This window comes from Zosterops lateralis (assembly GCF_965231275.1).
Source record: "Zosterops lateralis genome assembly, chromosome: 10".
Classification (NCBI taxonomy): domain Eukaryota; kingdom Metazoa; phylum Chordata; class Aves; order Passeriformes; family Zosteropidae; genus Zosterops; species Zosterops lateralis.
In genome coordinates this window covers 20,282,175-20,309,149 of record NC_139770.1, presented here as the reverse complement: position 1 = coordinate 20,309,149, position 26,975 = coordinate 20,282,175, and the positions used below count along the sequence as shown (strand labels likewise).

The window sequence follows — 26,975 nt, the reverse complement described above, 5'->3', positions numbered from 1 at the left end:
CTGCTTTAATTTCTAGATGACACACGGTAAGAACGTAAGTATAAAAATAAAATAGGAGAAAAGCACTGGGGAGATTTTCATACCTGACACTACAGCCGGAGCTGCACAAACCAGCAAGACACTCAGCTCCCCTTCTCTCTGCTTGGGGCAGCAGCAGGAGGGTGAGCAGCACACATGGAGCTCTGGAGTGCTCTCAGCCCTTGATTTCCCAGCTCTGCCTGCCCAACACGGTGCAGGGGATAACAAGAGCTGCTGCACCACACCTGAGGAAGCAGCCAGGGCTGCAGACCACTGACAAAAGGCACCATGGTGCCTGCTAAAAACACTGTGGAACTGGAGAACCACAGAAGGAAGATGCATGTGAAACACAGAAGAAAATGGATCCCCAGAGCCCTAGGAGAAGAAAAAGGACCCACCTGGAACTGCTCCTCTTGCAAAACTGTCCCTACAAGGACTGACTTTCTCCCTGTGCTCCTTTCCTAACAAATAAAAGTTATCAGTAAGGATCATTCTTTCCCCATCACTTCCTTGAGTTATTCCCATCCCACTCAAAACAGTAAGCTCAAAATGGTAAAATAAATCCTGGAGAAAAGTTGCTAATTAATGTTTCTTCCTGCCTAAAATGCAAGAAGAATCTGAAAAATAAATTAATGCATCCCATGACCCCTGTGAGATCTCAAGCTCCATTCTTCTTCCCTTTCCTGCTCTTTGTTTCCCTTAGATTGCCACCTGATCACCATTAGCTGGTTCTTTCCCCTTCACCATCAGAGAGAAGCCTACTTCCCTTCCCTATTTATATCTTTCTCATCTCAAACTTCACTCTTTTTCCTGCATCTATATCCACTTGCTGAAATTCAGACAACTCCTCTGCTGCCTCCACTAGCACATCCAGCCTTCCTCTCAGTCTGCAATCCCAAAGAGAAATATGGCTTCACTAAAACCAAGCACAAAGGTTCAATTACATCCAGATTATACCCCAGCAGCATAACTGTTTTATTGGAATTATGTCACTTATCCAAAAGTCAGCTATGCCCAAGTACTGCCTGGACAAGCTCAGAATGGGAGCAGGAAGCCCTTTGGCTTAGCCTTCCTCCCTCCCAGTAGGGGAGCCTCATCCAGCTGCACACACTGGTAAAGTAGGGAATAGTGCACCACAAATGCTACTGAAATCTGTCCAGACTCTGGAAAACCTCCACACAGCAAGTGAAGGTCATCCATGAGTATAGATTTTCTCTTTTAAAAGCATGAACAGATTTAAAAATATATACACTAGTATTCTTATATTTTGTATTCTCCTCAAGGCTGGGAGTGTATTTGTGGAAGTGACCATGAGATGCAACTCCAACAAGTAGTTTTCTGCTTGTGAAAAAAATTAGGAGGAAACAGAAACCCATAGCACAGCCCTGATTAACCTCCAAGGACACAACTACTCATTGCAAAGATAGACACATCAGAAGTCTCCTTTTCACTGCATTAAGCTGCTGGGGAAACCTTTGCAATGCCAGAACAGCACCCTGGACTCTTACACACACACCTGACATAGGAAGATATCGCTTCTGATAAAGCAGAACCTCAATTGTCACTGCTGGCTGCTCTGGATTTTCAGCTTCCCAAAAGCTGTTGTCATGGCATTTCTCCTTGCAAAACAATGACCTTTGCAGGCCTCTGGAGAAATAAGCCAAGTCCAACCCTAAAATGATACAGATGACAAGGAAAATGCTGGTGTGTGCTGCTACTCAAATGACAGAGAGCATTAAACACTTACACTGACACATTATGATATGATTCTACTGTAACTGCAATCTCCTGTGACACAACTCCTGTCATTTTTTCTTCTGAGAAACTCTGAATATACCAGATAGATAGCACTGAGTAAGGGAAGCAGTCCCATCTCTTACCAAACACTGGCTGGTGACCTCACCCTCATATCCTGTACCAAGGCTGCAGAAGGGAGAACAGTCCAAGGAAGCAGCTCTTGGACAGACTCCCAGAACACCTCAGGAGACTCAGCCAGTCATGCTCTGTGCAGGGGGGCTCCCTCCTTACCAGCACTGAGGTGACACAGTCACTCCTCAAACCAGGACCCTCTGCCTCAGAGGAAAGCACAGACTCATTAAATAGCTCGAACCATAAAAAAAACACCAAAACCTTCTTCCAGCCATCACCAGAGCTGCATCTTTCATCTTGCTTGTCACTGGAGAGCCAAAAGGAAACCTCTCTCACCTCCAGCTGACAGCAGCAGCTCCATCCCTCCAGGACAGAACCAGCTGTAAATATTGGCTGGAAATATGTATTCCCACTGAGGACTGGCAATTGTCTGTGACTGCTGACAGCAGGGGGGACAGGGGAGTGTCTCTTGTGCCAAACAGCAGACAAAACAAACCAAAGAAAAAAATAATGCCACAAACATATACTGCAATACCTGAACCTACACAGCATTGATGGGGCCACTACATCTGTGTTTAGGCTGAAATGAAACCATTTTAGAACAGCTACACTAAACTAAACTAGGAAAGCTGCTTATAAGCAAAATTACTGAAAACATGCTCTGTCCTTTACACTGTAGATCCAAGGTGAGGAAAGGCCACAAGGGTATGTGACCAGACCATCAGAGACGGATCACAGGCCTGCAGCCCTGGACGTGGAGAGATCCAAGCAGAGATCTTTCCATGAGTGTTACAATATTGACACAGTTCATTCCAGAAATACAACTTCAGCTTGCTAGAAATGTATTTCTGACTGAGCACAGTAAAGGAAATACACATTGTGAGCAGAAGACCCAGGTTAATCAGTGCTCTCTGTGTGTGTAGTTCAGCCACATCAATACAGATGGTAAGATATTTTTCTCCATTTTCTTCAACCAGAAAGTGTCCAGGAGTTCATTTAAGTTTTTCATAAGAAATTCTTTGCACAAGCTGATCAATAAACCAAGGCTTGGGAAAAAAAACAGACAACTAATAGAATTCTACTGTGGGACAGTATTTTCTACTCCTACCAGGTGTCTGTGCAAGCTGGATTGCAAACTTGAAGGTCAAAGCTACACGCTGACATGGATTTGTTGACTGACAACAGGAAAACCAAGAAAACAGTAAAACGAGCACACAGAAAGAAGGCCAAAAGACAACTCAGTATGTCTCGTGAAGACCAGACAAAAGCTTACACAGGAGGAAATTTCTGGCTGAGATACAAATGTGAATTATTCCCTGAGAAACAGCCCAGCTCACCTGCTGAGTACCTGCCAGCCATTCTGTAGGAAGGGAGGGTGAATTTATAACCTGGTAATTTAAGGCTGAAGAGATGGAGAGCAGTAGCAGGTGGCCTTTGATATCAAGGTCTTTGCTATTGCAGCTTCAGTACCTTCTCTTGCTCCAGGCAATCACTTGATCTCACATGATTCCCAGAAAGACCAAATTCTACTTAAGAGGTTGCAACAAAGCTCAGGAAACATTTTCTCTCAAAAGACATCTTGAGAAACTGAAGCAATCAGAATGATGAGGCTTTTTGCTCCCGCCAAGTGCCCGAGGTAACAAAGGTAATCAAAATAAAGGCACAAAATAAGATTCTGACTGTAAATGGTCAGTGTCTAACACAGGGATGATATTTCGGGGTTGGATTTTGTGAATATAATCATCAGAGATGACAAGAACAATTTCCTTTAGCACATGAGAGGACCTTGCAGAGAAGAAAAGAACACTTAATGGTCCCTTCTGCCTCCCCTCTAGGTTTGCCTTTACTCTCCTCTGTAAAAAACAGGTTGATCAAACTTCTTCCTTCCCATGTGCTCCATGGGAGGGAGGCACTGCAGACACAGGCTCGTTGCTCTCAGTAGTTTAAAAGCAAATATGTTGTAGAGATAATGAATCTCAATTACACAGGAACATATATATTTTAACCAGATACTAACTCTGATGTTGCAAAATATTGGTGAGGGAGAGTGAGAGAAGGGATTGTATTTTTACCCCCAAATGTGAGAACAGTTTCTCTTGCTCCAGACACATCATCAGATCAGAATGGGTAGAAGGATGTTCTCCAGGCCCTGCAGTATCTCCTGGAAGCCTGAACACACTGGTCCATCTTCTTGTGGTCTCCCCAAAGACAGGCAAAGGGCAGGGCAAAGAACAATCAAATTAACTGCTCAGGAGTATTGCATTCAACACTCCCTTGGCCAAGGAATAATGGAATGAGGTATGGAGGCTTCTCAAGCCAGACTGCTGATAGGAGAATAAAGATAAAGCCCTATCAGAAATTAGTCCTGATGATCAATTCTCAAGCACAATGCTGAGTTAGCTCCTTGCAAAGAAGAGCAGAGCAGAACATCTCCTCCTTTAGCAAGGAGCCCATTTCTTCTCACAGGTCACTTATTGATGATCTCCTTGGACTAGAAGACCATCAGCCAGAAAACACAATGGTTCCTGGTTGTGGCTGCTGGGCACACAGCCTTCACAGCTGCATATGGGACTGTTGACTAACATCACAACACCTTCTCATTCCTCCCAGTTCTCTTGTTACACTTGCACTTCCAAAAGAAACTAGAAATTCTGCTTCTTGAGTAATTCCCAGTGAACCACCACAGAGTGTGGCAGAAAGAAGGTTAAAGATTCCTCTCACACAATCCCTGTCAAGGTCCTGGTCCTTTGATATGCTGCTCAGAAATGTTACTTCTACTGCAGTGTCACCATCCAACACCTCAAGACATGACAGGAGAGAAATATAACTTAGGAAAAGGTGGGGAAAGTACATTTAAGAAGTACTTGATGCCACTCATTCAAACATTTAAATATGAGCTAGACAGTGAAAGGGGTTTACTGGAGCCTCTGAGCTGCTCTGCCCTCCATGCTTCCAGCATCAGGGAAGCAAAGCCATGGGATGAGGGTCAAGCTCCTGCATGGCCAGTGTAGCCATTGGAGACAAATAACTCAAAATGGCTCAAACATCATGTTTGAAAGCAGAGAAAAAGCCTTTCCTGACAAACATGCAGGTCAAAGAAAATCCCATATTCCTTTGACCTCCACGTCTTACTGCAAATATTCAGTCTGTTGGGGTTTTTTTAAAGAAAGCACCAGAATGCACTTACATGCAACATTAGTCTATTTTCACTGGTATCTGCTACTCACCCTTCTTCCATTCCAAATTCTGGTACTCTCCCTCTCACCACCAAGACTGAGAGCTGACACGTCCCTCACCCTTCCTTCCCCTCTTGTTGAAACCTTATTTCCACTGCTCTAATAGTTCTTGACTTAACTGGGACAAGGAAAATTATTCTGGGCTTCTCTGTCCTAGCAGTTAGTCTATTCTGTATTAACCATCCAGAGCACTGCAAAATCATACTGAAGCCCCAGGCAACCATTCTAACGCTTCCTCAAATTCCTGCTTTAATCAAATTGCCCATTTTTACTGGACATGTCTCCAACCATATATAGATATATATATATATATATGAACTTTTTGTATAAAAATCCCTCAGTGTTAAGAAAATTCAGAAAAGCTCATTTAATAGCACTCATTCCAACAGCTCACAATAATAAGCTAAATTTCTATCCAACCTCAAAACAGAGCTATTCCTTATGCAAGATGGATTTTTTTTGCCCATCCTTTTAAGCAATATGCAAAAGCATTCACCACACTTAAGAACAGAAACTTCAGTAAATATTACACACCAATGAAACATATAATTGCATCCACTAGTTTAGGCATAGAGCTGAAAGGCCTAGCTTTCAAATGCTGGATACACAACGGCTCCCCGTTTTAATCTAAACTATCACATTCAGCCACCCAAGGCAAAGGAGAAGATTTTTTAGGTGCACTCATCTCAAACTCTGACCTTTATACTTTGATGGCCAATATCAACCATGGCACCAGTAATTTCTTTAAGGGATGCAAATTTATTTCTGCACAACCTCATTTTTCACAGCAACGTAATTACAAATTTGGTTTGGCTGATGGCAGCAGCAGTTTTTGAACAGCACCATGTGCACCTGCAAAGTGATGAGCTCTTTTCAGAGTAAAGCAAAATGCAAACTGCAGTGACCTACACCTCACACATTACAGAGCTGTGCCATTTCTGGTAGGGAAACAGAAAAAGGAAATTTTCTGTACTGTACTGTGATAAAGCAAACCTTTTGCATTTTTCAGATGGCACTTCCCAAAAACTGCCAATCACTTTAACTGCAGGAGACAGAGCACACTACATAAATGTATTATGACATTCTGGAGAAGTGCATCCAAAAAAGCCTTTACTTGGAGACACATAACCTGTTTGGAAACTCTTCTATCATGAAAAAATCAGGGCTGGTTTCCATTTTCAGGAGTCTTAGCCTGAGACAAGCAATCACAGCTTGAGTTCACAAGTTACACTGTCCAGTTTCTCAGTGTACCACATTCTCCCATCCATGAGCAAGGCATTAGGCACCAGTCTATTTTGCAGCCTCCACTCTGCCCATCCTGAGGCTGGAAAGGCTTGGCTGAGGGCTGGTATCAGCACAGGGCAGAGCAAATAAAGGTACCAGTGTAATCACCTCTGAGATAAGGCAGCCAGTGCAAGCACAGCTGTCTAGGAAACACACAGCAGAGAAGCAGGAATGTGAAGTGTAAGCAGGAGTTCTGTTAGACCTGAAATTACCTGGACTGAGATACAACATCCTCTGCTGCTGCTGCCACATTCTGCCAAGCAAACATTAAGCTTTCCCCTTCCTACCTTCCCTCTCAGGACAGGGCACAACCATTTAAGAGCAGACAGCTCCATTTTTCAAGTACAACAGAAAAATACAAAGTAGCGGCACACAATCAGGTTTTGGGTGGCAAAATATGCACACACTCTTTTCCCTCCTAAGTTACAGCTGTAATGGAGAATGCAAGGACAAGGGGGCATGGTTTTAATTGAAAGATGAGAGATTTAGATTGGATGTCAGGAAGAAATCTTTCCCTGTGAGGGTAGAAGGCCCTGGCACAGGGTGCCCAGAGAAGCTGTGGCTGCCCCTGGATCCCTGGAGGTGTCCAAGGCCAGGCTGGACAGGGCTTGGAGGAACCTGGGATAGTGGGAGGTGTCCCTGTCCACGGCAGGTGGTGGAATGAGATGATTTTTAAAGTCCCTTCCAACCCAAACCATTCTGGGATTCTATGAAACCATCCATTAATTGTGAGGCCTTTTTCTGCTCCATGTCATGTACCAGAGCAGGGCCCCTGATTTCAGCCAGCCCTGCTCAGACTCCACCCAGGTGATGCTCTGGCAGTACCAGCAATGCCAGGAGAAAGGCAGAGCTCACCAAAGCTGTGTGGTACCCACCCAGAGCCACCACCTCAAACTTCTGTCACAGGGCACTTCAAAGATGGACAAACCCTCGCAGGTGGATTAAATAGCAGCTGAGATTGCCTGCACCTGCCTTCATAGGCTGGGACTTTAATTGGGGCACACTGGAGTGCATTAATAACAATCATAGAAGAAAATGATACTGACTTCATTTACTTTTACGAAGTCTTTGTCCTCATCTTTGCTGACTACAAGTGTCAAAGAAAGGTCAAAATAGCTTAATTTTCTCCTGTGCTGGACAAAAAGGCATGAAGAACAGACAGTAAATTTAGCTTTCCTCACTCGCACTAGGACTTAAGGAAGGAGAGAAGGAATTTATTATCATCAAATTGACCCCAGCATAAACTGGTTGCTTTTATCATGGTTGTGTAAACCAAAAAAGAGAAAACCAGAGATCAGAGATTTAAAAAGATTGATTGCCTCAAAGACAGTGGTTAGATTTCACTGAAAAAAAAAAAAAAAAAAAAAAAAAAAAAAAAAAAAAAATCGTGGTAACAGACATCAGAACACAAAAAACTGAGCAGCTTTCCAAACACAGCTACTCCAAAATAGCAGGCAATGCAATGCAGTGCTCAGGCACCAGAGAACAGAGACCAAGTTAAGTGGTAAATGAATTAAATAAAAGTGGATTGTGATCCTTATCAGGAATGCTGAATTCTCCTTTACCTGGAAGCACTGAGCAAACATTATTTTAATAGAAATGTAATTCTGCTTCAAGATGGCAAGTGCAATGTGCTTGAGAAACTATATAATCTTATTGGATAGGGGGACCTGCAGACAAGCAATGCTACCTGGCAAATTTAGTTTCTTTATTGCTGCACCTGTATCTACTAATCAGTATCCAAAAGTTACACATGATCACAACATAATCAAATATTTTTTTAAATGCATCCACACAGTATTTCAATGTAGGAAAAACATATTTTTAAAATAGAATTGTTTTATTCAGGCAGCTGGAAATACCACCATGGGAATCTGAAACAATGTCTCCTTTTCCCTCCAATGTGATTACAGATTTTTACAGTTTATTCCCTTCACTAAATTTCAGCCTAAAGTGCTCTGCTTAGTAAAAATTATTTTCTTAACAGCAGATCTTAATAAAAGAAAGATGTGCAGTGGTTTTATTCTTGACACTTTCTAACTAAACTGGGCTGCAGATGATTCCTGGCACAGAAAGGTCCCAGATCAGGAATTCCTGAAGTTTTGCTCATGGCAAGTTAATTACAGTGTAGTGGGTGAACAGCTCACCCCAGGCTGATGCTGATTGTACACTCTGCCATCAAGGGGATCCATCAGGCCACAGTGGTGATATCTCACATCCAGTTAAAGCAAAACAAATGGTTCCCAACACAGCAGCTGAAACATCCCAGAAAGGCCACATACACCCAGCAGCCAAACTGTCAAATCCACTGTGGTAACACTGGCTGTAAATCCAGCGTGGGGATGAATCTTATGGATCTTCCTATAGGAACCTTGGTGTGTCTCAGGCTGCTCACACAGCTTGTGCCACAGCTCAGCAGCACCTACTGGGCCTGCAGTTTATAACATGGAGCCCCCAGGATCCACAGGAAAGACAGAGAACCACACAATGAGCTGGGCTTCTTTCAAGTGTCTTTGGAGGTGGCTGGGAAGGCTTCTCTTGGCAGAAGGGGATAAGCAAGCCCTGAAGGAAGTATCAGTAAAATAAAGATGTAAACAGAAGTTGATGCAGCTCTGCCTCACAGCTCTCATCTCCAATGGCCTGGTCAGCTCCCCCAGAACAGTCTCAGCACTGGAAACATTCCCTCTCTCAGAGAAAATAAGGATGATAACTGATTCTGGCTGGGCAGCATCATCCAGTTTTTGCCCAAGGTTCAATCTGTCCATATTTTGTCAAGATGCAGGTTAAATTGATGGCATATTTTTGTCCTAATGAGACAAGAATTTCATCCACAAACACCAAGGCATTTTCAAATCCCATTAGTGATGGCATACGGGGCAGACAGGCAAGGAGAGAACCTACCAGGGACCTCTACACCTATTCAGGGTTTTGTAGTTAGGATAGAAGCCTGATACAGTCAAATCTCCATATGAAAACCAGACACAAATCCAGACTCCAGACAAAATCCAGTGGTTATCCAATATCAGAATGTGTGCACACTGCAAGTCAGTCTCATGGTGCGTGGGTGGGCCAGTGGATAACATGCCCTTGGCCCTCGCTAGTAGAGCTCCTCAGTGAGCACAGAGACTTGAAGCACCCTGTCCCCATGGAAGCTGCAAATCTCCAGGAGATGCACCATGTCATCACAGGTTACCCAGAGAGGTTGTGGCTTCCACACTCCTGAAAATGTTCAAAGTCAGGCTGGACGGGCCCTGAGCAACCTGATCTAGTGAGTGACAAGGGGGTGGAACTGGATGAGCTTTAAGGTCCCTTCCATCACAACATTTCATGGTTCTAGGACTCTACAATCACTCCTGAGCCAGCTCTGGCTGCAGCAGCTGCTGGAGAAGCACAGCTCATAGAGCTCCAGCCCTCCCTGCAGCAGCCCAGGAGGAACAAACTGCTGAAGGTTCCAGTGACAGCTCTGAACACTGTGTGCCCCAGTGCTCTCACAGGATGCACTTCCTTCCCATGCCCTGTCCTGCAGGAGGGATGCAGCCAGAGCAGGCACCACATCCAGCCCACAGGCCATCTGGCAAGATGCCTCTTGAGCACCAAGAGCCAAGAACCAGAACTGTTTTACTGGAAATATCTCCAGTATTTCCCAGCTACTATTGAAAATCCCTCCTCAAACAAGGCTGGAACAGCTCCTGGCTCCAGTGCAGGTGCCTCTACCTGGCTGCACATCGTGAGAAGTCCCTGTGCTGACAAAATCTGCTGGGGTTGTGATAGCAGCTAAGAAAACAGCAAGTAAACAACACACAAGAAATAAGAACAAGTACTCAGAGCAGGAATACCAGCACAGCCTGGTATTTACTTAATGACTCATCCAGAGGAGGATCTGTCCCTTTAGGCTTATGGCCAGCATGAGAACAGGTAATAGGAGAGCCTATGAAATCACTGGAGCTCAGCTCCTCCTGACCTCTGAGAACAAAGAAGCCTTAGAACAGCAAAAAATATCCTCTTTTCACTCTCTCTCTTCACTCTGTTGCACAATCTTTCTCCAGACAGAGAAAGACAGAGTAAAGTCACACTTTTTACAGACTGGGAAAGGAGAAAGCATAAGGCAGAGAAAGTATTTCTGCTCACCCACACAACAGCAAAACAAAGACTACACCAGAAAAGGTATCTCCCAGTGAGATTCCCTAGCTTTACAGAGTTTTTGGCAGAAGGTTCACAGATAACATCTGAAGAGGACACTTGGAAGACACAGCACTTAGGAAAGACAAGACAGCTTTTACAATTCAGTCCCACCTTTTGCTTTGGGGCTTTCAAGCTTCCACCCTTTTATGCTGAACTGTGCAGATCATGCCAGACACCAAAGAGCACCTATGAATGTGAACAGTATTTTTCTCTCCAACTACAAGAATTTGCTTCCTCAACAAGTAAAATCCCCTGACACTGCATCCTCTTGTACCTGTCAAGTCCTACATTTCTGAGAGGCTCTCCGTGCTACTAAATACACAAATGTTCAAGGAATTCACATGGCTAATGAGCTTCAAAACTATACAAGCACATGAACAGTTCACTCTAGGCTGAACTTCTACTGGGATCTTTTCCTCACATGGAGAAGCATTAATGTACAAAAGGCCTGTCACACCAGTGCTGAACATTTTCAAGCATTTTCTGTGCAGGCAGAATGACTATTGACAACCATCTATTTTTCACCATTTACACTCCACTATTGTCTTTGAGTTCAGAGCTGCTAGTTGGCTCATGCCAAAAAAACAATAACAAGAAAAAAAATTAACAAAGCAGTCATCAGAAAGGCAAATTTATTAGCCTAATTTTAAAAAATAAGAATTAATGCTGCTAAGTGGGCAAACTGAGGCCTACAGAGCTCATGGCTTCCTTTTATGTGTTATTTATTAAAGTGAGAGTAAAGTCTAAACCAAGACATTTTAAACATTAACTGCCTCAGAAATGCTGTTTTTATTTCAATGTTGAGTGCAGGACTTATGTAACATTTCCCATTTTGATTTCTGTTACTAAAGGATTTTAAAACAAAACTGTACGGTCACTGCCTACAGCCCTAAGGGGCTGACTACAAAAATAACATAAAAGATATCATAAACTCTACAAAATACAATTCTGATTTAATTTCTTTCAAGCATTATGTTCTTTACTTTGGGGAAATTACTTTATCATCTTTGATAGCAAGCACTCTTCTTCAGCTCTTCTGAAAATATCATTTGAGCTACAACTGGAACAAAACTTGAAAATGTCTTATGTAATTTAACGCACTCGCCAAAGTAAACCAAAGTTTGTCTTACAAGCTTAACTTCCTCATGCTGCAAATAAAACACCTACATTTTCTCCACTCACCAGAAAATACCTGTGATACTTTCAATTCCCAATGGCTCACCTCTTTTACTCCAGCTTTTTCTAAGGTTTCTAAATCAATGATAATTAGTGGAAAATATTCCCTGCTTCTTCCTCATTTCTCCTGGTGATAAAATACACAATTTCACAAGTAAGTTTCCATGGGTTGTGCCAGCCCAGGGGGGCAGTGTCAGGCCAAGCTGGAACAAGGGTGGATCTGCCTTTGGTCAAGGCCCAAGGCATTGGGCAGCTCATCTGTCACACACAAAACCTACTCACCTTCAGGACATGTTATTTTCCAGTAGGAAAGTGTGAAAAGGCTCATTTCGGAAGATGTAATGGTCCATCAGTTTTTGTCCTTAACTCTCTTTGCTGTTCCTCCCAAACTGGTGTTCTGGAGATATAAAAAGAACTTCAATTTAAAATATGCCTCAGATATACACTAAATTTTTCCTGCTTTTTACTGGGCCCACTGAAAGGTCACCTGAAACCCATCTGATGGTCCAGTCACTGAATTAGTGCTGTCTTATCTCAAAGGTGGCAGTAAGGAATTATTTCCTCACCCTTGCCACCCTCACAGCTTACACATCTACCATCCACAGTAGCATACTGAGAATTCATCCTGAAAACTGGGAATGGGTAAGAGACTTATTTAAAGTCATCTTGGTGCCAGAACTGAGAATTACACTGTTATCAAAAGTCCCTTTTCACCTTGCCTGCTACATTTGACATACTGACATATATTTACTGCACTCATGTTTATCTCAAAAGCATAAACACTGAACTGTTCTGATGAATTGTGCTAGAGTTCCCTCAATGACAGACTGATACCTTCCTTCTCCTCACCAGAGACACCTGGGTCCAATGTGCAGCACCATCAGGGCACTTCTTACCCTGCTTGGGACGATGAGGAGCTGGACATATGTTTGCAAAATTAGGCTGAAAAGGCAATGCAAAAGCACTGGAGGTGTAAATGAGCAAATGCCACGTTAAAAGCAATTTCCCTGGCAGTCCCATTTTGCAGCCAAAATAATTAGATCACTAGCAAGAAACATCCCAAGTAGATAAATGGTGTGTTATGAGATTAACCAAGGTCACTTCTCTTACATCCGGCTTTCTAAAATGATGCCTCCCAAAAAACTTAACCCTAGGGCTCCATCCAAATTAAAAACTCACTGTTGATGTACATCAGTACAAAGCAAATCAAAGTGTTCCAGAGCCTGCCAAGTGCTGACTGCCCAAGGAAAGGCCACATGCCTTCTAAGTGAGAGAAATCTCCATTTGAGAGCCACCTAAACTCTGAGACTGCTGCTGCTGGGTGTTCAGAGATAACTGCCAACTCATTAAAATCCCACATTAGAAGTTTATTAAATATGCAAACATTAATGGAATTGGACTAGCAGCTACTTAGGCAGATAAAATTTCAATGTGGCGCATCCCACAGTTCCCATTATCAATGTTGTGTCCTTTTGGAAACATCTGTGAAAGAGTCACAAAGTTGCTCAAGGCAGTGAAACCCTTCAACTCTTTCAGATCACTCAGGTCACACTCTGAATGTTCCCACTAGCCTAGAAAAGACTCCTGCTTCCCAATAATTACAGCTCAGTATCTACTGTCCATTTCTACTTTCACACTTCACTCCTGGAGATGCAAAGTATCCCTAAGGGGTTTTCCCCTTTTGGGAATATTTGCAGGATAATTTCTTTGCAAGCTCACAGGTATAGAGGTTTGACACATATCCCAAATTCACAGTCCTTGTCAACTTGCTGGTGGAAGAAGTACAAAAGGAAGAGCAGAGTGTCATACAGACAACAAAAATTAAAGAAAAGTGCTTAAAAAAGCAGTTTTCCTGAACTTCAAGTAAGTCCACACAGGTAACTGCACACATATGGTGTGTGTAGAGCTCTGCATGGAGCTCCTTCTTTCAGCTCTCTCAAATACAAGCATCAGTCCCCCTGCAAACACCACTCTCAGTACATTTTGCTCCACAAAATGCAGTTTCATTCCTGGGTTACTCTGCAAAGTCCCAGTGCCTGGTGAGTGTCTTAACAAACCCCTGAGTTTTTGTTGTAGAGTGACATCAGACTTGGAATCGTTCTTCATTAATGCTATCAGCATAATCTGAGTTAGCCTGAGAGAAAGGAGGACAAGGAATATCTCTCATTACACAGAGAATAAACAAGCTCCTAAGAGTCCCTAAAGCACCTCCAGGTGACTCTGGCAATAGCCTTGCTCTCTCAGAAGCTTCAAAGAATGTCTGGAAGATTTAATCCTCTAATTACGGAAAAACAAGTGTGGTCTAGCACCACCTTCTTGGAGATGTGAAGTTTCAGCAAAAAGATGGAAATGAAATCTTAGGGAACAACCTTGGAAAAAGCATGATTTACAGGGGAAGAAGGGAAATAAATGAGTATGAAGTGACCTCCAAAGAAAACACTGAGCTCATTGAGCACAAAGAGGCTGAGCAGGTTCTTTACCACCACCTTTCCTGGTTCCAGTGACAGTCTGGAGAAGCAAGGGCTGTTGTAATTGTCATCACCTCCTGAGAATCAGCCCATGGGATGCAACACTGAAGTCTGTGTTTCCTTCAGTCCTACAACCTTATGGACCTCTCAAAATAGAAGGTTCAAGGATGCCTTGGCCAAGACGGAATCAACAAAATCCCCCATCCATCACCTGATGCAACACCAGGCATCACATGTTGCAGAACCTTGAGCAGCAGCCAGCTTAAGGTCAGGCACACAATAGCTTCCCACTCCATGAACCAGGAAGTCAGGGTTTGAGTTTAGATTTTTTAAAGGAGAATTGAATTATTTTGGAAATTAAGGCAAAGAGAGACTTCAAGGTAATCTGGGTTCTGAAGAGGGTCCTGACTAAATCCCACATGGATTCTGTGGACTGATCTTTGCTGCTTCAGTGTGTTCAGAAACACAGAAAAGCAGCCAGCTCATGGCTGTTTCCAAGGTCAGCTATTCCCTGAAAAAGCAAAGGAAAACCCATACAAACCCTCTTAAGAGGCATCATGATGACTTTCCATTGCAGATGGTACATTCTGGCCCTAGTTATGGGGCAAAACGACTGTGCAAACATTCCCTAAGACTCTGAGCACCAGGAGGCTTCTGTACAGGTATGTGCTCTGTCCACTGAGTTCCTCAACTTGACTGCACTACACAGAGCACATCAACAGTCTGGATTATCTCTGCCCAGAGAGCTCCTGCCTGCAGGAACATGCAATGGATGACTGAACATAAAAAAAATACTTGTATTTACAGCCAGCACCCTTGCTCTGCCCACCAGGCTGCAAGAGGAGCCTCTACCCAGGAGAACACACTAAATCAGTTAACCAGCACCAGGATTTCCTCCCAGTACAGACAGACAAGCACATTGAACCTACAGGACATAGTCCCTTGGGGAATGTAAATAACCCATTAAAGGAGAGCTCTGCCTGTAAGGGAACCAGGGAGGTCACAGTGCTCTGTGTCAGGTATGTGACACACTGACAGGGACACAGGAATCCTTCCAGCAACCCAACAGCTAAAGCACCTGCTAAACTCTTATTCCCAAAGAGGTGTCCCATTGCCACCAAGCAAAATGCTGAACTTCAGTGTTCAGGTGGCAAGGAAAACAGGTAGAAAACAAATGATTCTATGAAAACTCAACCATCCATCTGCCACCTGCAGAGGTCCACGACACCACCAGGATGAGAGCCCAGCATTCTGTTTCCTCCACCAACATGGAGATGCCAGGCTGACCTAAAGCCAGCAGCAGCACTGGAAACACAGGATCAGTGGGAAACTCCTCTTTGAGGGATACCTGAGTAGCCCAGACATAGGGAAGGATAACATTGCAAGGAAATTTCATCCCTCTTAGCACTGACCCATCCTGCCACAGGCCAAAGTGGCACCAGCTAAGAGTGACAATGCAACCTCCCAAGACAGGCTGGCACACTGATCTGGAGATATGCATGCTGGGGACAATGCCCTTTACCCATGAGCTGTAGGGCAAAATCTGTTGAGCTAAGATAGGAGCAACCAAAACTCACAAATCTCTGAAATGTGGACAAGGTGTTTCCTGGCAACAGTAACAAACCAACGGAGTAAAATGAGTGTTTTCTCAGCACTTTGCTGTCGGGTGACCTCGCTAACACCCTTCTGCAGGAGACAGGATCCTCTCTGACAGAACCACCACCAGCAGCTGACCCAGCACAGCAACCAAGGCTGACACTGCTGCACTCCCCTCTGCTCGGCTCCAAGGCTGCATTCCTGACCACCTTCTCCCCGAGGGAACTCCAAAAATAGCCTTTGCTCACTCGAGGGAGTCCACGCCTGAACACACCACGGGCAGAGGCCTTTGCTCACAGCACTGCCCGCTCCAGAGGTGGCAGAGAGGAGAAATGGAGGCCACACATGCAGAGAAAAAGAGACATCCAGAGCTCAGAGATACCAGAGATCCCACTGGCAGAGTCAGGAAGTGAATGCCCATTAAACCAGCCTGCAAGTGCTGGGGGACAGCTCAACACAAGCCAGGCAGGCTAAAGGCAAAAGAAACCTCATCAGAAAGTTAAAAACTTGTGGGTTATTTCCCCCAGAAAACTGCCTGATGAATCATTAAAGAATATCTTTGTGATGTAACTATTCAGACTTACACAAAGAAGCCTTGTAATTAGCTCTCAAAGTAATCCTCTGGCCACCATCTGGAGCTCAGCCTAAACCTTGACCTCAGTCACCCAGACAGCCACACATCCGTGACACACACCTGACAGTGAGTCACACTGCTGCACTGCATCCACAGAGTGGAGAAAATCGACAGGAATGCTAAAAACTCGAGACACTTTTCATTCTACAGGTTCTTCAGTTCACACCCACCACACTTAAGGAAATGGTTTGAAAAATATAAAGGTAAAAGGCAGGAGTCATCAACCCAATCCTGCATCTAAAACAAAATGCTTCTTCCATTGAAACCTCAGTTTATAGTAAACAAAGTTGACACATGACATACACAACTTTCTTCCAATAACACAAGAGAAAAGTCTTCCTAGAACCAGATTCTGGCAGGAAACAGACTTACTACAGATATAAAATAACTTATTCCCCCAGGTATAAACAGTTCAAAATATTTTACTATTAAAGGATGGCAAAATTCTTTTTCCTAAAGCATCATAGATGACTGGATGGGGTTTTTTTGCTAAAACCTTCTGATTAGTTTGAAATTCCTGTTCCCCACAAGCAAATAAAGTCTAAGACGCCTCCCACCTCTTATAAAGCCTCTTAGCTAGAGAAAAATTGGTTTTCTTTAACATATAGCTCTGTGTTGCTTGCTGAGCTCCCCACAGCAAAGCAGTCAAGAATGATACACGTCACATTACCAAGAACAAAATTTATCTTGTCAGTCCCAGAAGAATTCTATTTCCAATGAAGTTTAGCAAGCAGATTTTAGACTTTTGTAAAAAAGCCCACAACACAAGGAAAGATGGATGGAGCAGGCTGAAAGTGCTGAAACAGTTATTGCTTAGTTCATATCTGAGAGCAAATCTCAGCAAGAATGAGAAATGTTTATTTTTTCCAGGGATCACGTGTCCATAAAGCACAAAGAGCCTTCTGTAGTAGGAGCTATGGTCCCAGAGCAGAGACCTCCTGCCAGCTGGGCTCCTGGCACACACAATTCTCTCCAGCTCCAGGGACAGTAAAATACAAATAAGAGCAAGATTAGAACAGACCACCAGACGTGGCACCACCAGGGAGACCCCAAATTCCAGTCATTTCACTACAGAGAGACAGACTGGGGCTGTCACCATGGCCAGGTACAGGTGTGGGTGTCTCCTCACATCATGCAGACTCCCAGCCCTGGACATGGGGACACCATGGGGGGCTTCTGAGCCTCCTCTAGGACCATTCCCCACAATCAGATCAGCTTCAGTTTGGAAGGGGGTGCCTTAAAGTGATCATCTTTGCCACAACACCTTTCTCCTGGCTGCAAATTCAGCAGGGATTACCCAAGACCAAAGTCCTACAAAAGTCAATATTTAACTTGAGCTCTGCACTGCTGAGACCCACCTGGAATATTGGATATAGTCACTTAGTAAAGCTTATGCTACCATTTCTAACAAAGAAATAATAACAGGCAAATCATCTTCTTCATGAGAACTTGTGAAGAAAAATTCTACAGGGACAGCAGTTAGAGCCAGGATAAGTAATTTTAATAAGGGAACTAAAGGAAAATGCTTCCAGCAAAGGAGATCCGAACAATGGGATGTGTACACTGCAGAGCAGGTTCAGGGCAGGGCCAAGAGCCACATGGCAAAAAGCATTTAAAATCAAACCACACCAAGGTCTGGAAATTCAGCATTTGTCCCAGTAGTAGTATTTCAACACTGCAATTAAGCCGTTAATCTATGTCACAAAGGCTTACATAAAAGTCTTGCACATTACAAGGAGAAGCATTTATTCTCCTCTAATTACACTAAGTATGAGCTGCTGTACTAACACAGACTTTAAAATAACACAATAAACAAAAGTCTTAGTGAGGTTAAGAAAACTGTTTATATTTAAAAAAAAAAATCTCTGCATGCACCTGATATAAATTTCTGCCAGTAGTCTCACTTTTCATCTTTTTGGATGGAGAGCTTTCTGCTGTGAGAAACAGCTGTTAAAACACAACTCAGGCCAAAAGTGAGCAACTGAGAGTAATTCCTTCTTTCCTACATCTGTTTCAATTCTTTATCCACCTGTTCTCTTTGATTTCTTTATTGTTGCTAGCGCTCCCGCCTTTACATTTAGCAAAACCTGTTATTGTTCTCTAAACAAGAACATCTGTTGTAGCAATGATTCCCGTGGAGTTATGGGTGAAAATCACCACAGACAGCATTCTTAAAATGCCCCAGTTCTTTATTTCTAACCCTTCACAGGTATCAGTTTGGTCAGCACCCAAAAGGAAACTTTTTCAGGAAACAAAACTATTTATGCTGGGAAAGAGTGGAAGGAAGAGGCTGAGGATATTAGGAACATCTGGAAATAAGGAGTAGTGCACAGCTTTCATCCCAAAATAATCCAAAACAAAACAACAAACCACCAAAACGCCAAACCACAAACACGAGGATGGCCCAGCAAAGTGTAGCCTCAGGGAACACTTTCAGGAGCAGCTTAACTGATTTCGATCCCGTCACTGCCTGATGGGCGGGCCGGCCCCTCCCTGTTGGATGCACAGACACAGCTCCATGGAGTCAATTTCCATATGGTGCTAATTGCCAGTGAGTTTGGCAGTGAATCCAGCCCACCACACCACCACTGACACCTGCACTTGAGGAGCAAGGAAAACAGACAAGCAGAGGGATGGAAAGCCACAGGGCTCCCCTTTCCAGCAGTAATATAATATCAAACCTGTTCCTGCAATTCCAGGCTTCCGGATCCATACAGTTACCACAAAAATTCAAGCTTTCACAGCTCAAATGCCTCCTTAGAGCAACCAGATCACAACTCTGCTCCATCTTGGGGTGAATGCAGAAAGTATTTACCTTTATTTTTCTATTCTGCTCTGAGAATGAGATCAGTACATTAAGAGCAGCCTACCTCTGAAGCAGGAAAACTACAGGTTAAAAGAGCAACTGCAAGTGAAGTCACAGCAAGGTCTCAGCACTTTCCAGCAGGAAAATTCCCACAGAGCTCAAATGAGAGAGGAGGCAGGGTCCTGTCTGTCTTATCTAAAGGTTTTACTTTCATTGCCCTACACCTGCAGGTGTTACTTACACCCAATTTTCATCCATTTAGCAAAAATGAGGCACAGTACGAGACTGTGCCCGGGGAAGTGCCCTTCCCTAAAAGGAGAAAAGAGGAATGGTTTGGATTGGAAGACATTTTAAAGCTCAGGCCGTTCCAGCCCCTGCCATGGGCAGGGACATTTTCCACTATCCCAGGTTGCTCCAAGCCCTGTCCAACCTCACCTTGGACACTTCCAGGGATCCAGGGACAGCCACAGCTTCTCTGGGCACCCTGTGCCAGGGCCTGCTCACCCTCACAGGGAGGAGCTCCTTCCCAATATCCCATCCATCCCTGCCCTTTGGCAGTGGGAATCCATTCCCCTTGTCCTGGCACTACAGTTCCTGCCTCTCCTCATTAACTTAAGATCTGCACTTCTCCGGGCTAAACCACACAGCCCAAGTGAAGCATCCACTAAACTCATCCCATCCACCCTCCCAAACTTCTGCCAGGTGAGAGAAACATCAAAATTCCTACACGTCTTTTTTTTTTTTTTTTTTTTTTTTTTTTTTTTTTTTTTTTTTTTTACTGGAGAGGGCACAAAATCATTGGAGCCTGTGCTGGTCCTTGCTGTTGTCAACAGCCCCCAGCCAGGATTAGGACAGACAGCAAAGGCTTAGCTCGGGCGGGATTTGCTCAGGTTGTCTGGAGACAGACTGAAAGGCTTCCTGCTGCCGGGAAAGCAGCGATAAGCCCCGGGACTGCTCACCTGCCCCACCGCAGCCCCGCAGCACCCCGGCCAGGGCCAGGCTGCACCTCTGACAGCGCTCTTTAACTGGAAGAAGTCCCTTTTTTACATCAAATATAAGCTCACGCTTGTATACTGCACATCCCCGCGCCTGCGAACAGGAGCGGAGTCTCCTGAGCACGCCGAACGCCGGGCACTGCATTCCCCGGGTGGTCAGCACCGCACTCCCCGAGCTCCGCGTTCCCCCGAGCACTCCCGTCACCGCATACCGCATTACCCGAGCACCCCGTCCCCTCAGCCCCGCGTTCCCGGGGCACCCCGTCCCCTCAGCATTCCGTCACTCGGGCACTGCGCTCCCTAAGCGTCGCTGTCCCTGCGCCCCCCGTTCCCGGCGCACCCGTATCCCTGAGCTCGCCGTTACCTGCGGATCCCGTATCCCTGAGCCCCTCGTTCCCTGCGCACCCTGTATCATTGAGCTCCCCGTTACCGGCGCGCCCCATATCCCTGAGCACCTCGATCCCTGCGCAGCCCGTAGCCCCGCGCTCCCCGTTACCTGCGCAGCTCCGCTCCCTCAGCCCCGCGTCCCCAGCCGGCCCCGCCGCTCCGCCCCGTGCCGGGCCCACGACGTCACCTCCGGGCGCGCGCCGGCTGCGGGCGGGCTTTAAGGCGGGGGCGGGGCCTGAGGGCGGGGGCGGGGCTTGCGGCGGGCGGGTGGGGTGATGGGGCGCGGGCGAGAGCTGAGGGAGCACGGAAGGGGCCTGAGGGGCGTGGGCGGGCCTTAAAGCGTGTGGGCGGGGTCTGATGGAGCGCGCGCGGGTCAAGGGGCGTGGGCGGGGCCTTGAGGTACGGGCGGGATCCTGAGGTACGGGCGCGGGGGGCTGAGGGGAGCGGGCGAGGTCTGAGGGGTGTGTCTATGTATGTGGGCGTGGTCTAATGTGGGGTGGGCGTGTCTAATGTGGGGTGGGCGTGGGCTGAGGCGTGGGCTAAGGCCTGGGCGTGGCCTGTGCGTGGGCGCGGCCTGAGGCGGTCCGCGGGCGGGGTTTGGGCGGGAACGCGTGAGGCGGCCTCGCGCCGTGCCCGTGAGGGGCCGGCAATGGCGGGTACGGGCGGACCCGCAGCGTGCCCGTGAGGGGCCGCCAATGGCGGGTACGGGCGGACCCGCAGCACCTCGGGCCGTGTCCGTGAGGGGCCGCCAATGGCGGGTACGGGCGGACCCGCAGCCCCTCGGGCCGTGCCCGTGAGGGGCCGCCAATGGCGGGTACGGGCGGACCCGCAGCCCCTCGGGCCGTGCCCGTGAGGGGCCGCCAATGGCGGGTACGGGCGGACCCGCAGCCCCTCGGGCCGTGCCCGTGAGGGGCCGCCAATGGCGGGTACGGGAGGACTCGCAGCACCTCCGGCCGTCCTGAGGTACTTTCGACGAGCCCTGGGCCGGGCGGGATCTGTGCAGGAATCCCAGCTGGCCCGCAGCGCTGCCGAGAATTAGGACACCATCACCGGCATGGGCCGGCACGGACGGACGGCTGAGTGCGATAAGGGCGGCCAAACCGCGACTTGGTGTCTGAGGTTTACCCTGTGTTCGAGTACTTGGCAACCCCAGTACTCTAATATTACCTGCGAGTTCTCTCAGGACCAGGTTACAGCCTTGTGTGGCCAAACTAGATATTAAGATGCCAAGCTTTGACAGACACTTTTAACATTGTAGTTTACTGCTGGACACAAGAGTTTCTTGAGTGCTACATCAACAAATCTGGAATGGAGAACAGAAAAACATATTGGTTACGTGTATCTTTTTGCCACCTTCATTGATAATGCTACTGTCTCCTTCAAGAAATACCCTCTCCTGCGGCTTGTGTCGGTTTTATTATGAGCATATGAACATTTACGTCTCAGTCCTCTGCAGCTATCACCTACTGCTTTTCAGTCTGACTCCTCGCGTTGTTCCAGGGTGTTGGATTGTTCCACGGGATGCCAGTGCAGCACAACAGTGTCTCAAACCACCTGTAATGCTGTGAGTGAGGGCACTGTCACCTTGTTCTTTGTCCTGTGGTGTTCCCAAGTCTGTAGTTAGCATTCTTGTTTGCTTCTAAGGACACCTACATTGATTCAATGGGTGCTTAGGGAATGGGATCCTTGGAGCACTAAGGAATTTTTCTGAAGCTGTTCCAAACTTCCCTTCATGCTTCTGTTTTCTGCTTCTAAAGTCAGTTTTATGGTGGGATAGGGAAAAGAGAGCAAATTAGGAGGGCAAAGATGAGCACTAATGTAATTCACCATTTCTAGGGATGACAGCAAGCATCCTTTGCTGGCTTTGCTCTTTTCTGGATAAAGTCCTGCAGGGCTTGTGATGATATTGTCCGTTGTAAACCAGCACCTGTGATACAAACACACACACACACACACAAAGGAAAAGCACAGCAATACCTGTCAGACAGCACTCAATGCTTATGTGTGCTTGCATTTTAAAGAATTCTGCTCCAAACTTTTATTTCTCTCCCAGTGGAAGTTAGAACAGCCACATCCATCACACCCTCATTTGCACACTAAGCAAGGAAGGGTTTTTGTTGCAGGTCACTGATAGTCTGGGAACAGTTTCTCAGAGAAGCTGTGGCTGCCCCATCCCTGGAAATGTCCAAGGCCAGGTTGGATGGGGCTTGGAGCAACCTGGAATAGTGGAAGGTGTCCCTGCCCACGGCAGGAGGTTGGAATGAGATGGGCTTTAAGGTCCCTTCCAGCTCAAACCATCCAGCGATTCTACCACTCCACAGCATTCCTGGTTTGCCGTGTATCATCCCACATGGAAGGTCACCCCCTGCACAAGCAATACCACGGCTTGCCAGGAGGTGTTGCTTTGAAACCACGAAAATATCAGAGCTCAAAAGCCATGAGATAGGCTTGTATTATTAAAAATAACAAACATACTTTGTTCTGGCAGGGAAAAATCGAGGTCCTACTTTTGAAATGCCAATTTTTTTTAAGACATTTAGATCTTAAATTCCTAGGGTGGCACGGAGTGAGATAAATACAGAACAGACAACCCACTTGGTGGGGAATGCTGTGAGTTTGTACATTGCTAACATATCTGTCAGACCGGCTTTATGTGTGCAAAGTTGTCCATGGCTTTGTGTTTGCAGGGCTGGATGCTAAAATATGCATAAATACAGACCAGGCCTGATGCAGTGGGGAGTTTTAGAGGGGTAATCCTGGGTTTCAAGAAGCCAAGTTGCAGAGTAAAGCCTCAGTAGGGTAAAAGTCCTGCAAGGCCAGGTTGGAGCAACCTGATCTAGTGGAAGGTGTCCCTGGCAAGGCACGGGATGAGATGAGTTCTAAAGTCCCTTTCAACCTGAAGCAGTCTGTGATTCCCTGCTAACAGCTGCGATTCCATGCTCACAGGGCTGTGCCACTGCTCTCCACACCTGCACATACACATTTTAAACAAAAATGAGCTGTTTGTTTCTAAGGAGGAATACAGAGTTGGATATACAACTGTTCTCCACTGGCATGCTAGGTTTTAAGTTATTAAATATATCAATGAGGGAAAGTTAATTATGCATTTAATTATGCCCAGCCTTACTTTACAAGACAAAACAGGAAAGAAAGATTCCAAGACAATTAAAAACCTTTTTTTACTACAGAAAAAAACCTCCTCAAAAGATACCCAGCTAGGACAAAAAAGTTTTTAAATATGTCTTTATCACGTCAAGCTGAAACAACCTTCATGGCTGAGAGAAGCTGTGGCTCTTCAGCAGAAATTTAAACTCTGAAATAGGATGTTATTCCATGGCCACGATGTGACTTGTTTGGTTGTAGTTATCACACTTGCTCCAGCTGTGCCTTTGTGAGAGCTCCCTGTGCCAGCCCTGAGGCACTGAACCCCAGCTCACTGAGGCTCTGGGAGGCTGGGCTTTGGAGACAGTTTGGAAAAGGAGCTTAGTTATCAAAGGAGGCCTCCTAAGGGTGAAATAACCAAAAGAGACTTTGAAAACTATTTTGTGATCAAATGTTTACTAGTATTGGCTTTTACCACACATCAAGGGGCCAGACAAAGGTTACAAAGGTTCAACAGCTCTTTTTAAAACAAATAATTTTTAAGGGGAAAAGAATAAAATTAAAAGCTGTCATTGTAAAAGGGAAAGCAAAAGGCAGTTGTTGTTGGATTTAGCTGGCCCTCCAAGCTGTCATTTCAACAGCAAGGTGTAATTCAGGCCTGCAGTTTAGACCAGATGGTGACAAGAACCAGTAAGTTTTCAGAGTTCCTGCCCCTCCCAGCTGTGGCCATGGGCTTTACCACAAATGTCCACTCAGATTGCACAATACAGTAAGGTCTGCTAAGATCTTCCCTGTTCCTCAGAGGTTGTTCCCAGAGAAATCCTCTACTCCCCCAGCTGGGACATTTCTGCACTCACCTTTTCCAGTGTCTCTGGGTGCAGAAATGGACAGGGTTTGTCCAGCTGTGTTCTCCAGGAATTTTTGTTCTGTATGAATAAGGTTAGAGCAAATCAAGGTGCTTCTTCTGGAGTACCTTGCAGCACTATTAGCACTATTTTATTCCAGATATACTGGAATAAAAATCAATCTGAGGCTCCTATAAATAAAACACTTGTTTTTATCATTCAGCACTTCCTGAACAGGCTGATTTATGGGAGCCTGTAGGACACTTGACATATTTGCATTTCTCCAGCTCAGAAAGTAGCAGGAATCTTTTTCTTCTATTATGGCACTTTTTGAGGCGTTCAGAAGACAAAGCACAACATTCATATGCATAAAATCTGTCCTTTGGTGAATACTCTCATTCCCACTTCTAGTACTGGAGTTTCTAAGGGTTTGCTATTCCTGTCCTAGAAGCCTTTTTCCAGAGCTGGGTGCTAGGTGTACTTTCTGAGCATTATCCTCTAATGTGTGGTCAAAAGACCAGTGATCAGAGGGATCTGGAATAGTGAGATCTCTTTTCTTTTGGCAGGCCTAGGGCTGGAGGAAGCTGCCACCTTATCCTGTGGTTCCATAGCCCACAGCAGCTTTCCAGGGAAGCACAAACTGCCAGGCAGCCCCTGCATAGCTTTGGAACAGCAGGGCTGACAGAGACTTGCACAAGCTGTTGGGGAACCACACAAAAGCTCCAGGAACAAACTGGATTATCCTGATAACTTTTTGCCAAGGTGAAGTGCACTGACAGGCTCTGCAACCTGCACCCCTCCCATGCTCAAAATCAGCTCAGATGTAGCAGAGCTGCACAGCCTTGGGTCTGATCGCTGTGAAAACAGCAATGCTGGGAGAGGAAAACACAGACAGAAGCATAACTGGGGGCTATGCCACACACTTGTCTTTCTTCACTGATTGAGGATCTGGATTTAAGCTCAGGCCTTTGCACTTGGTCATTACATAACTTCCAAGACTTAAAATTTCTCTGCTGCACACACTGAAATGCTTTTCTTCTTCTCACTACCAAACTCCATTCATCTTGAAGGAAAAAGGGAAAAAAAGACAAGCAAAATGCCTACAACCTTAAATATTACTTGAATTTTTCCATGACAATGTAGAACATGGGTGGTTTTGTTTATTTGTTTTTTAAGAGCTCTCTTTTCCAGGGCACTGCTTTCTTCTGTGTTTATTTGGGCTTGAAATGAGGCTGTTTTATCACAGCTACAGCAGTTGTATTATTAAAGGACAAACAGATCAGAGCTGTAAATCATAAACACGAAGTACAACTTAGAGTGATCTTTGGTTTCATTCTGGTTAATAAAATTTCAACAGACCAGCTAGCTCTCCAAGGCATCATTTACACCATTTTTATAAACTCCCAGAACATGCTGTTTTACAAGCAAATGGCAGAGTGCTATCAATAGTTTGAGGGGTTTGTAACATTACACAATAAATACCAGAAGAGCTGGAGTGATCCACCACAACAGCTATAACAATAAAAGTTATATAAAAGCAGCAGTAAAGGTTGCTTTGAGTGAAGGACCTTTCTGTACATGTAAATCAATTTCTAAAATTGTGTTCACATGTTCCAGATCGGGGAAGGAGCTGTAGCCATTCTGCCCAGGGACTGACTTTTAAAGGCCAAGAAACATAAAGGAGAGCTTATAGAGATACAAATAAGAATATAATAATATGTAGGTAAGAATCTCCTCTGTCCCGTAAGTAACATTTTAGAGCAACAGAAACATGTTGTAACATTAGAAACTATGTTCCCCCCCCATCTCTCTTTTTACAGTGGCATTACTGCAGTGAGCAGAGGGGCTGCCCTGAAGTGATGCTCGAGGGGACCAGGAGGACAGAGCTTGACTGGGAGCACACATTAAATCCCAGTGTTGTTCCAGAATAGGATCTTTCACCCAGCACACAAGATGCCAATCCAACCCTGGGTCGAGGTATTTGATTTATTTACATTTCTGCACAGATAGGAGGCTGGGTGGCAAATCCACAAAGCCCCCACAGCAACTATCAAAACTTTTCACTATTTATACATTTTAGCAAATGAACATATTGATGTTCATTGGCTGCAAGTTACATCATTATCTTATTAATTAGTACTCTATCTTCTATTGATTAATGATTCTCTCATTTCTCATGCTAATTAACCCAGTTTTTATTTTCTTTTGGGCCAGTGGTTTCTTGGGTCAGTGGTCTGTGAGTCGTTGGTCGTGATCTGCCCCTACCAGAATTACCTTTTACCCAGTCAGGGCTGATTTCAGCACAGTTCCTGGCTTGGCTTTATTAGTTTCTTCCTTGGCTTGGGGGTTCTGCCAAATGTCCTTATGGCCTCTAAGT

At 45.3% G+C, this 26,975-nt stretch overlaps 1 protein-coding gene and 1 long non-coding RNA gene across 6 annotated transcripts in view; both read right to left on the bottom strand.

Annotated features, from left to right (window-relative positions):
* The window catches only part of MAP3K13 (mitogen-activated protein kinase kinase kinase 13), a 73,263-nt gene extending 52,407 nt beyond the window's left edge, over nucleotides 1-20,856 (bottom strand). For 3 of the 5 annotated variants that reach the window (XM_083868774.1, XM_083868778.1, XM_083868777.1), the window contains exons 1-2: nucleotides 20,761-20,856; nucleotides 12,048-12,162 (exon numbers count right to left, since the gene is read on the bottom strand). The gene's annotated coding sequence lies outside the window, so the exon portion shown is untranslated. The other 2 variants (XM_083868775.1, XM_083868776.1) reach the window with 2 other exon arrangements.
* Nucleotides 20,857-21,960: 1,104 nt separating this feature from the next.
* LOC310913385 lies at nucleotides 21,961-26,967 on the bottom strand. The gene is made up of 3 exons (XR_014590808.1): nucleotides 26,873-26,967; nucleotides 24,611-24,679; nucleotides 21,961-22,578 (listed from the first exon to the last, which is right to left on the bottom strand). It is a non-coding gene; the product is annotated as an uncharacterized lncRNA (long non-coding RNA).
* Between the last annotated feature and the right edge of the window lie 8 nt (nucleotides 26,968-26,975).